Genomic DNA, 12,750 nt, shown 5'->3' with positions numbered 1-12,750 from the left:
GCCAGTGTGCAGTGTTTGGGGAATGTTCCAATAATTAGTTTTTCGAAGCACAGTTTGCCTTAGAGAGCATTTTAATGCCAAAAGGTTCCAAGAAAATCAAAATACTCTATTCCAATTAAATGAATTGTTTCAAAGTTTTTTGATTTCCCTGACTTCCTTCATCCACTGTTTCTCTATGTGAATGGAAGGTTCTATTGCATGGATGTAAGAAAACTTTGGATAAAATGCAATCATTCCACTCTGGAGCCTCTTTTTACATTTCAGGAAACATAATGATTTTGGGTATCCTCACCTACCAGGAGAGACTGTTGACTGATTTGGCCAAAAACAGCTGGAGCTTAGAAAATGATTCCAGTTTTAAGAGACACTCACGTTCTATAACTCAAGGTTTTTAACACGTTCTATAACTCAAGGGTTACTTTACCAGTGTTTTGTTCTTTCCTTCCTTCTCTGCATAGGGAGTATTAAGGAACAAATTAGTAAAATACAAGAGGCCTAGCCACGCCTCTGACAATAAACCACAATGAGATTATTGTGTACCCCAAAATACCATGCACACTTAAAAAACTTGGCCCTGTTAGCTGGATTATGTAACTCTTCTTAGATTTTCCTTAAACATTGTGCAAAGCTTCTGGAGCTTTTCAAAGTCAATAAGAAGAACATATTGCAGTTAAAAATGTTTGCTTCTGATTCTGCTCCTCAAGGCTGAGGGGTTAAATCTTTGAAATCAGACATCCAGATTTTTCTCTATATGGTATGTATGGGTTGCATCCTGATCTTGGGACACGAATAAATGGGATTTTTCCAGATCTGTTAGACTGACCTGAACTTGTGAGCATTTATGAAACAGAAGTAGTATTTTTCTCGAGCATCTCCAAAAAGAGAATTAGAAAAATGGCAAGATGGAAATTGTGGCCTCAAGTTAACAGGTTCTCATTCTCAGGTAAGTAAATCCGGGTTGCTCAGAAGGCTGTCTCGGTTGGAGGTTTCCTCAGAACAACACACAGAATTAAATATGTTGTGTTTTTTTCCCACTTTGGCGGGGTTTCAGGAAATCTTTGCTATACCCATAGAACATATCTTTGATAAATCTTGTTCTTTAAGTTCTTATTGAGACAACTGTATTTTTATCCTTAAAAATCATTCACCTCTTTTTCTTATTCCTTATTCAGAATTTGTTTCTGTATTCAGAATTTGTATATAAAGAAATGTGAAGTTCCACATGATCCTAAATAATGAAAGTCTTCTTGTCTATTCTGACTCTGTCAAAGTCTTAATTCCCATCAAAACTAGGTGGCTTTGTTCAATTACTGAGTGATTTCTATTTTAAGCTTCATAGCTATGTTCTCCATTCCTGGGTTTTTTTCTGCCTAGGTCTTTTTTTTTTTTTTTTTTTTTTTTATTTTTAAAAATTTACATCCAAATTAGTTACCATATAGTGAAACAATGATTTCAGGAATAGATTCCTTAATGCCCCTTATCCATTTAGCCCATCCCCCGTCCCACAACCCCTCCAGCAACCCTCAGTTTGTTCTCCATATTTATGGGTCTCTTCTGTTTTGTCCCCCTCCCTGTTTAATGCCATTTTATGACTTAGTGGTTAAAACTCAAAAAGCCCAATACTTTCCAATAATACCCAATACTATGAAGATGGCAAAATTCATATGTGTCTCCTTAAATATCATGTATGCTATAGTATTGATCTATTAGAATTAAAGCATGCAGCAGAGAATTGTTCTGACTTTTGTTACCCAGTTATGCTGATGTGCTGTGCCGTATGATTGCTATATGATTGTATACAAGGTAATTTTTTTGGTTATAATTTTTCAAAATTTTAATAGCTAGGTATTTATTTAATGGATACTAGAAGAAATAGCAGTAGAAGAAAGGTGATCTTACCATATTGAAAACTTTATAAAGACCTATGTAAATATCTCTTTCTCCTTTTCCCTCCAGAACTTCCTCTCTGGGTGGCAGCTTTCCTATTCTTTTCCCCCCACAATCCTCTATCCACTACCAACATCTAGGTTTTCCTTTTTCTGGAACCTTGTTATGTTTTTGGGGTTTTTTCCCTTCAAATTTTTATTTAAATTCTAATTAGTTAACATATAGTGTAATAGTGTTTTCAGGGGTAGAATTTAGTGATTCATCACTTACACATAACATCCAGTGCTCATCCCAACAAGTGCCTTCCTTAATGCCCATCACCCATTTAGCCCATTCCCTACCCACATCCCTCCATCAACCCATAATTTGTTTTCTATTGTAAAAAGCTTCTTATGGTTTGTTTCCCTCACTTTTTTCCCCCTTCCCATATGTTCATCCATTTTGTTTCTTAAATTTTACATATGAATGAAATCATATGGTATTTGTGTTTCTGACTGACTTATTTCACTTAGCATAATACACTCTAGCTCCATTCACGTTGTTGCAAATGGCAAGATTCCGTTCCTTTTGATGGCTGAATAATATTCCATAGTGTATGTATATACTACATTTTTTTTTAATCATCAGCCAATGGACATTTGGGCTCTTTCCACAGTTTTGCTATTTTTGATCACACTACTATAAACATTGGGGTACGTGTACCTCTTTGAATCTGTATTTTTATATCCTTTGGGTGAATACCTAGTAGTGCGACTGCTGGATTATAGGGTAATTCTATTTTTAACTTTTTGAAGAACCTTCATACCGTTTTCCAGATACCATTTTCCAATCTGGCTGCACAAGTTTGCATTCCCACCAACAGTGCAAGAGGTGGACCCTTTTTCTAAGCAGCCTTTCCCATTGCCTGTCTCTACTCTTTCCTTTTGAAACAATTCGAAAGGCCCACACCCTTTGCATATGTGGCACAATGGGCTTTAACTCAGCCTCTTAACCCTGCTTTGTGTTCTCATGGCCTCAGCAGACTCAGTAAGAGGGCCTTTACAGGTTCTCCTCTGCTTGGGAGGCAGTAGGAAATTATAGATAAATTAATTTTTCCCCGTCACAAATAATTAAAATGTCCCTTGGTTGAAAAATAGACCTATATCTACCTTGTGTTATTAGATTTAGAAATTATCAAAAGCACCCTTATTTAAATCATTTTGTAAACAGCTACAGAGAGACAATAATATTAATAGCTATTGCATCTTCCAGAAGTTACTTTACTCTTTTATGAAGAATACAAAGAACTTAGTTCAAGGTAGAAAAGAAAAAAGGAAAACCCAGAAAGCCTACTATGAATCCATATATGTCTGAAATGATTAATACTAAATACATTTTATGGTTAATGTTTTCTTCATTAGCTGTGTGTTATGATGTCCAACATTATAGAAAACATGTTTCACAGACTTCAAGGTTTTTGCTTTCAAATGGGTAAAGACAGGCTCTGTAGTTGAACATTTTGACAGTAAGATAATCGTTATCTCTTTTAACATTGAATTTCAAGAAACAACTAGGAGAATCTTTAATTCATTATAAAAGTGAAGACACAGTCAAATTTAATCTTTCCTAAAAACTTTGCCCCTGCCTGATTAGTCAGCAGCTAAGTGTTTGCTTTTGGCACCCTGGGTCTTTAATATTCTGTAACTCATCTTTCAAATTAGCCTAGAGAAAGCAATTCACAGCAAAGTTCCCAAATAAAGTATCATTGAGCCCAAATGATCTGCTTCTTAGTGGCTATTTAAAGAAATCCCTTTTTAAAGGTAAACTCATATTTACTTATTTACATTTTCTATTTCAGACATTTTTTTCCACTTTACATTTAACTTCAAATTAAATGTCCATTGTTGGCCCTTTGGTATCTATTTTTGAAATGATTATTATCAATAAGTTTATCTTTTCCTTCATGTAAGTAATCAAATCATGGATGACTTTTGAATTATTCGGAATGTGTGAGGAGTAGTTGTATTAACGAAGCACTCTTTGTCTTTAGAGTCACACAGAACATGGTGGAAAACTCCTTTCATTAGTCATTACAAAATAACTATGATTAGGTAAATCGTAACATTTCAACGATAGTTAATTCATTCAGCAAATATGCACACTTCCTGTGTGCCAGGCACTGCTTCCAGGACTAGGAACTCAGCAGTAAATAAAACCAACAAAAAGCCCTTTTCTGTTGGAACTTAAGCACAAAATAAATAAGTAAATATATATAAAATGTCAATACATGCTATGGGGAAGAAAGTAAAGCAGAAAATTTCAGAAGAGGCTTGCAATTTTGTAGAAGTTGGCAAGGGTAGGCCTCTATTCCAAGAAAAGAGAACAGTAAGTTAAAAGGCCCTGAGGCAGAAGTTTCCCTGGTGTGTTCATGGAACAGTGAGGAGGCCAGGATGACAGGAGTTGCTGAGCAAGGTGAAGAATAGTAAGAAAAATTATACCAGAGAGCCAGTGGAAGCCAGATGACATCATGCCTTTTTAGTCACTGGGAAACTTTAGCTTTTCTGAGTGATAAAGACATCCTTGGATAGTTTTGAGCAGAGGCATGACAAGATCTGGTTTCTGTTTTATTAGAGTCACTAGGATTGCCTGGTGATTTTGGACTATGGGAGGGGGAGACATGGCAAGGGAAGAAGCAGGGAGATGAGTTAAGGAGATTTGTTGCAAGGATCCTGGAAGGAGAGGATGGTGGGTTGGTCAAGCACACAGCAGAGATGATGAGAAGAGTAGAAAGGAGACCTTATGGAAAGTTCGGACAGGTTGGATGAGGGATGTAAGAGAGAAGAGTCACAGGCTGTTTATCTGTTACATGCTATTCATTTAAGGAGTTGCTGTTTACAGGAATGAAGAGAGCAGTGGGTCCTCTCATAGGCAGGTTAAGCTTGATGTGTCCCAGTGGTGGAGATGTTGAGTAGGACAGAAGAGTCTCAAATACAGGAGAGCTCTGGCTGGGAGATATACTTTGTTATGAGGTTACCAAAGGAATGACTGCAAATGGTAAAGAGATCCAAGTATTGAGCTGTGGGACATACCCATGCTGTGAATTTGGAGGATAGAGGAGTCAGCTGAAAGGAGCCAGAGGGGAGCCCAGAGGGTGTGGTGCCTGGAGGAGAGTGTTTCAGGAGGGAGAGATTGAGTCAATTGCTGCTTATATAGGGACTAAGATCGGGACCAAAGCTAACCATTGAATTTAGCAATGTGGTGGGGTTTGGTAAACTGGGCAGGGGATGTTTCTTTGGAGAGGTGGAAGTGAAAACATGCCCAAAATATGGTCAGAAAGAGTAGGAGGAGAAAAGTGGAGAGAGCAGATATAAACAGTTCTTTCAAAAGAGAGAAATGGGGTGGTAACTGCAGTAAGAAGTTGGGTCAAGAAAGAATTCTTTCTGGGGCACCTGGGTTGTTCAGTCAGTTAAGCATCTGACTTTGGCCTAGGTCATGATCTCACAGCTTGGCTCGTGGGTTCGAGCCCTGCATTGGGCTCTGTGCTGACAGCTCAGAGCCTGGAGCCTGCTTCAGATTCTGTTTCTCTCTCTGTCCCTCCCCTGCTCGCGCTCTCTCTCTCTCTCTCTCTCTCTCTCTCTCTAGCAAAAACAAATAAATATGAAAAAAAAAATTTAAAAGAAAGAGTTCTTTCTATTTAAGATGGGAGAAATAACTGCATGTTTTCATGCTAATAGAAATCACTTACTTGAGAGTCAAAATTGATGTAAAAGAGTGAAGGAAGACTTTACAGAGCAATGTCCTTGAAGCAATAAGAAAAGAATGACTACAAGTTCCTCCCATCACAGGGACTTACTTGCTTGCATCTGTGCCCACAAAGGCAACCTTCTCTCTGGTGCTAAGGGCATACTGACCATGCTCCTAGCTAAGTCCAACCCTTTGCTTTGGGCACAAGACTCCATCCTGTCACTCCTACTCAAGGACATTGCCCCCCACAAAGAGATTAATTATAGTAATCTTTAAAAACAAACAAAAAACTGCAAAATAATGCATTCTGTCAAAATTTTTTTTTAGTTTCCTCTAGAAGGATTGAAAACCTAGCTGCAATAAACACATACACAGCACTCAAGGTTAGGTATCTTGGACATTTTTCTTTGAGATTATGGTAAAAATAGTATTGAAATTTTAACCCTTGCATTTATTAATCCCCTACTGTTATCATCCTCATATTATAGATGGGACAACTGAGGCAAAGCAATAACTACCCGCCCCCATGACAAGGCCATTATAAGAGATAAAGCTAGGATTAAAACCTGAGCATACTTGCTCTTCATTCTCACATTGTGTTGATTTCTGGTATTTGAAGATGGATCTCAGGGTTGCAGAGTTAGGAGACAGGCTGAGAAGACAGGCAGAGTTATGAGAAGGAAAAGGAACCAGGAAAGTTGGGATTCATAATGCAGTTGGGTGCTGTCTAGACTGTAGCTCTTGTGTATTTTGGCTGCCAGGAGCCATGGATTTGAATCTTGTTGCAATTGCTTTATAAGCTGTGTTGTCTTGAATGTTTTACCAAACTTTTCTGGAACTCAGCTTCCATTTGTTTGTTTGTTTATGAGAAAGAGAGCACGAGCAATCCAGGAAGGGTCAGAGGGAGAGGGAGAGAGACAATCTTAAACGGGCTCCATACTGAGTGTGGAGCCTGACACAGGGCTTGATCTCATGACGGAGATCAGGATCTGAGCCGAAATCGAGTCAAACACTTAACCAACTGAGCAACCCAGGGGCCCCATCCGTATTTTCAATAAGGAGGATGATATTGCTTACCATGAACTGTGTGAGGATTAAGTGAGCCCATATTGGTAAACACATGGTACAGTGTAAATCTTTGTTTTTTATATTACCTTACTTTTTATTTTGCTTTGGTTTTACCTTCTATTTATGGAAAGTAATATTGATTTTCCCCATATGCCTATGTTATAAAAGTTCTTTATAGAGTAATTATTTTAAGAATGAGCCAATTTAAGGAAACATAGGAAATTAAAATATTGTAGAGGATATATAAATTTGAAAAAAAAATTAAGAAGGTGACACAAACATGTTTCCAGTCTGTTACTTGCCTAGTGGTTGTGGTGGAAAGACCTTAAAGTCACTGAGCCTTGTGGTTTTCACACCTTGGTATATTTTCCTCCCCTTGAATGCAGGCAGGACTTGTGACTTGCTTTTAACCTATAGACTATGGCAAATGTAGTAGGAAGCCACTTCTGTGATTATGTTATGATGTATGAGACCCCATTTTGGCCAACTGGCACTAGAGACTCATTTGTTGGCTTTGAGGAAATGAGCTACTATGTTGCAAGATAGTCTATGAAGGGGGCCAGGTACAAGGGAAAATGAGGTGGCCTCTAGGAGCTGAGTTACCCCTGGTTGACAGCCAGCAGGAGAACCAGGACCTCAGCCCCACAACCACAAGGAGATGAATTCTGCCAACAACCAGAGGAGCTTCCTCAGTTGAGCCTCTGATGACACTGTAGCCCTAACCAAGAGCTGTACTGGAGCCGGGTGAGACCCCACAGCAGAGAAGCCAGCTAAACTGTGCCTGGGTTTCTTACATACAGAAACTCTGGGATCACTAATGCATGTTGTTTTAAGCCTCTAAATTCATGGTGTAATCTGTTATACAGTTGTAGGTAGCTAATAGAGTGGGTTAAGAATCCGGGGCTAGATGTTATGAGTGCTCATTTTTTTTTCCACCATTAAAGCTGTGTATTCTTGGGGAAGTTGGCTCATCTACAGAATGAGACTAATGAGATATATTGCCTGGCTCTTATGATAGTTAAATGAGATAATTCATATCAAGTGCATATCTCTATCCTTGTCATATATTAAGCATTTAAAATATTATCATCATTATAGTTACACCAGCTAAATAAAGTATATTAACACATTTTTAAAATACTTTTTCAAGGCAAACTTTAGAAAAATTTTCATATAGTTTACAAATCCCTTAAAATGTAACCATCAGGAATAGCAACGTCTGCTGACCATATGTTGCTAATCCATATATACATTAATGAGATTAATGGTTATTTTTAATGCCCTTGGAAAAACTCAGAATACATTAGGTAACAAGTTTAGAATTGTCAAGGTTCAGGTATTTGTCTGCTTCTAAAGGATTTGGTTTTGGATTAATCAGGGAATGAAATTATAAATTAATCTAGTTTTAAAAACCCTGTACTCTGTTGCCCATCTCGGTGTTGCTTTACCCCTATTCAAGGGAAAATTTTGCAATGATTTCTCCATTTAAAGTTCTAATTTCACTCAGGCTTCCTGCCCATAGTACCCTTTCTATTTTTCACCTCTGTTTTTTCTGTGTCCACATCCAGCTAGTTGCTGTAGATGCTGGATCCAGAGCACTGAGATATGAGGAGAAGAGAACCAGGGACTTCTCCCTTCCTTCACAGTTAAAATCCATGAGGATGAGTGTCTAAAATAAATGAGTTTCAGGACAAAATGAACTATCCAAATTCCTGTCCTCTAGTGCTTTCTGGCCTTAAAAGAGAGACTTAGACTTTACTTAATAATCTCTACTTTCTTATGTCACAAGTAGTATTACCAAGGGTCTCAGGGTGAGGAGAAGAGAAAAGAAAATTAAGACAATCATAAGCAAAGAGCAAAGAAAACAGGTTTTCTGTGAACATCAAAGGCCTGGAGATTCCTTAAAGATCTGTGTTAGTCCATTCAGGCTGCTAAACAAGATACCACAGACTGGATGATTTACAACAATAGAAATTTCTCACAGTTCTAGGGACTGGGAAGTCCAAGATCAAGCAACCCAATAGATTTGGTGCCTGCTGAGGCCCCACTTTGTGGTTCATAGTCATTGCCTTCTCACTGTGTGTTCACATGGCGGAAGAGGTGAACTATCTTTCTGGGCGATCTTTTATATTATGAGGGCACTAATGCCATTCATGAAGGCTCCACCTTTGTGACCTAATCACCTTCCAAATGCTCCCATCTCTTAATGTCATCACACTCGGATTTCAACATATTTTGTGGGGGGGGGGGGACATAAAACATTCATACCATAACAGTGTCTTTCAGGGGTTACCATTGTTTTTTTGTTAAGTTTTTTATTTTAATTCTAGGATAGTTAACAATGTTATTAGTTTCAAGTGTACAAAATAGTGATTGAACAGTTCTATACATCATTACTCAGTGCTCATCAAGACAAGTATACTCTTAATCTCCTTCATCTATTTCATCTATCCCCCCATCTCCCCTCTGATATGCTTTCTTTTAAACAAGTAACCTCAGTTAAAGTTATTTTTTTCAACAACATTTTTTACTTGAAGCATACTTCAGAATACATGGTTCTAAAGATCTACATAAAACATTCCATCCAAGAAAAATAGAATACACATTGTCTTCAAGTACACAGAGAAGAATCCCCTGATTAAATCACATAAAAAGAGAACTAACATATATTACAAATTTAAGAAGACTGAAATCATACGAAGTATATTTTCTATTCACAGTTGTACAAAACTAAAGATCAACAGTAAAATAAAGCTGGAAAATCTACAATGTAAATATTAAATATTTAATATGTAAATATTAAACAGCACACTACTGCACAAACAATGGGCCAAGTAAGAAATCAAACGGCAAATCAAAATATGTCTCAAAACCAAAGAAAAAGAGAACACAATATTGCAAAACCTAAGAGATACAGCAAAAGCAGATGTTAGAGTGAAATTTATGTTATAAATGCTTGTAGTAAGAAAAAAGTTCAGGGACACCTGGATGGCTCAGCGAGTTGAGCATCAAACTGTTGATTTCAGCTAAGATCATGATCTCACAGTCATGGGATTGAGCCCTGAATCAGGCTCCGGACTGAGCATAGAGCCTGCTTAAGATTCTCTCTCTCTCTCTCTCTCTCTCTCTCTCTCTCTCTCTCTCTCTCTCTTTTTCTGCCCCCTCCTCCTATCCTCTCTGCCCCTCTACTCTCTTTCTTTCTTTCTATCACTCTCTCAAATAAAATTTTATAAAAATTCCAAAAAAAAATTCAAATAAACAACATTACAAGGAATTAGAAAAAGAAGAAACATAGCTAAATTTTATTAGAGGAAGGAAATAACAAAAAAAATCAAATGAATAATAGAGACCAGGATAAATAACATAACGTTGAAAGTAATTATCAGTTTAAAAAAAAAAAAATAGAATTGGCAATGTTTTAACTATATCAACTAAGAAAAAGAAGTCTCAAAAACAAAAATGATAAATGGGAGAAGAAACAACACAACAGATAACTAGAGAAATACATAGTGTGATAACAGATTCGTCTAAACAATTATATCTAACAAATCATATAACTTAGGGGAAAAAAACAGATAATTCCTAAACACACACACACCACACACACACACACACACACACACACACACACACACACACCCCCATGATTGAATCATCAATCTTGATCCAAGAAATAGGAAATCTTCTTAGACCAATAATAAGAATGAAAGTTGAATTAGGAATCAAAAATCTCCCAGCAGAGAAAAATTCAAGACCACATGGTTTCATTGGTGAATTCTACCAAACATTTTTTCAAAATGACAATCTTTATTGAATCTTATAAATAATGGAATAGAAGGAACACATTCAGAATCATTCCATGAAGCCAGTACTACCCTGATACTAAAGCGGGATAAAAACAATACAAGAACAAAAATAGTTTGTCTGATACAAGCATTGCTACTCCAATATTCTTTTAACCTCTCTTTGTGTGATAAATGTTTCTCCACACCTTTCAAGCTTTAGGTTGAAAATTAGTCTCTTGGGGGTTCCTTGGTGATTCAGTCAGTTAAGCGTCCAACTCTTGATTTTGGCTCAGGTCATGATCTCACAGTCATGAGATGGAGCCCTGTGATGGGCTCCACACTGAGTATGGAGCCTGGTTGGGATTCTGTCTCTCCCTCTGCCTCTCCCCGATTCAAGGGCATATGCTCGCCCACTCTCTCTCTCTCTCAAAAAAAAAAAAAAGAAAGAAAAGAAAAAATGAGTCTCTTGTAGATAGCATATAGATGATATAGATGGGTCTTGTGTTTTCTTGTTTGTTTTTTCCATTCTGATACCCTGTGCCTTTTGATTAAGCATTTAGTCCATTTACATTAAAAATAATTATTGACAGATATGTATTTATTGCCATTTTGTTATTTGTTTTGTTGTTGTTTCTGGAAATTTTTTTTTCTGGTCCTTTCTTGTCTTTGTCACTTTTGGTCTCTCCTTTGCACTCAAAGTGTCCCCTTTAATATTTCTTACAGGGCTGGTTTAGTGGTCACAAATTCCTTTAGTTTTTGCCTGGGAAATGCTTTATCTCTTTCTATATTGAATGATAGCCTTGCTGGATAGAGTATTCTTGGCTGCAGATTCTTCCCATTTAGCACTGTGAATATATCGTGCCATTCCTTTCTGACTTGCCAAGTTTTTGGTGAGAAATCTCCAGCTAGTCTTATGGATTTTCCCTTGTAAGTAAGGAAAATTTCCTTCTTTTGTTTTACTACTTTTAAGATTTTTTTTCCTTATCACTCTATTTTGCAAATGTAATTACAAAATGTCTTGGTGTTGGCCTGATTTTGTTGATTTTGTTGGAGTTCTCTGTGCTTTCTGGATCTGGATGTCTGTTTCCTTCTCCAGATTAGGAGAGTTTTCTGCTATTATTTCTTGAAATAAATTTTCTGTATCCCTCCTCTTACTCTCTCTTTTTCTGGGACTCCTGTAATGTGAATGTTACTACATTTGATGGAGTCACTAAGTTCCCTAAGTCTGTTCTCATGTTGTGGAATTGTTCTTTTTCTCTTTTGTGCAACTTCATTATTTTCCATTATTTTATCTTCTAGGTCACTGAATCGTTCCTCTGCTCCTTTCCATTGCATCAAGCCTGTTTCTTTTTTTTTTTTTTTTAAATTTTTGTTTTAACGTTTATTTATTTTTGAGACAGAGAGAGACAGAGCATGAATGGGGGAGGGGCAGAGAGAGAGGGAGACAGAATCAGAAGCAGGCTCCAGGCTCTGAGCCATCAGTCCAGAGCCTGACGCGGGGCTCGAACTCACGGACCGCAAGATCGTGACCCGGGCCGAAGTCGGACGCTTAACCGACTGAGCCACCCAGGCACCCCAAGCCTGTTTCTAATCTTGTTTATTACACTTTTCCTCTCTGATTGATTCTTTTTTAACTCTTTTATCTTTGTTGTAAGGGTTTCACTGATGTCTTCTATTCTTTTCTCAAACCCAGTGAGTATCTTTAGGATCGTTACTTTAAGTTCTCCCATCAGGGGGTGCCTGGTTGGCTCAGTTGGTTAAACCTCAGACTGGATATCAGCTCAGGTCATGAGCTCACCATCAGGCTCTGCACTAATAGTGCAGAGCCTGCTTGAGATTCTCTCTCTCCCTGCCCCTCCTCTCTTTCTCTCTCTCTCTCAAAATAAATAAATAAACATTAAAAAAAATTCTCCATCAGGCATGATACTTATATCTGTTTCACTTAGATCTCTGGCTATGGCCTTGTTCATTCATTTGGGATAAATTCCTCCATCTTAGCATTTTGTCTAAGTCTCTGCCTTCTTCTCTGTGTTCAAAAAACCAGTTATGTCTCTTGCTCCTGAAAGTAATGACCTTATGAAAGAGGTCACGTGGTGCCCAGGGCTTGGCGCTTCAGGGAGTGTTTCTGGTGTGTGCTCGCTATTGTGTTTTGGCTGTTTTGTCCTTCAGGCCAGTCATCCATAGAGGCCCTCTTTGCCTGCTGTGGGCAATGTTTGGTCCCTGGCCACAGTGTGGTGAGTTTTAACTATTTGTGCTCTGGTCTGCTTGTGAAATGAGACGTGACACC

General features: G+C 37.8%; 1 protein-coding gene across 5 annotated transcripts in view; it reads left to right on the top strand.

The window, feature by feature from the left end:
* The window catches only part of ANO4 (anoctamin 4), a 428,017-nt gene that overhangs the window by 230,874 nt on the left and 184,393 nt on the right, over positions 1-12,750 (top strand). The window lies entirely within an intron of this gene.

The sequence above is a fragment of the Puma concolor genome, chromosome B4 (genome assembly GCF_028749965.1).
Source record: "Puma concolor isolate L17-30 chromosome B4, mPumCon1.1.hap2, whole genome shotgun sequence".
In the NCBI taxonomy this organism is placed as follows: Eukaryota; Metazoa; Chordata; class Mammalia; order Carnivora; family Felidae; genus Puma; species Puma concolor.
The sequence above is the reverse complement of the archived record's forward strand: the minus strand, read 5'-3'. Positions and strand labels throughout refer to the sequence as shown.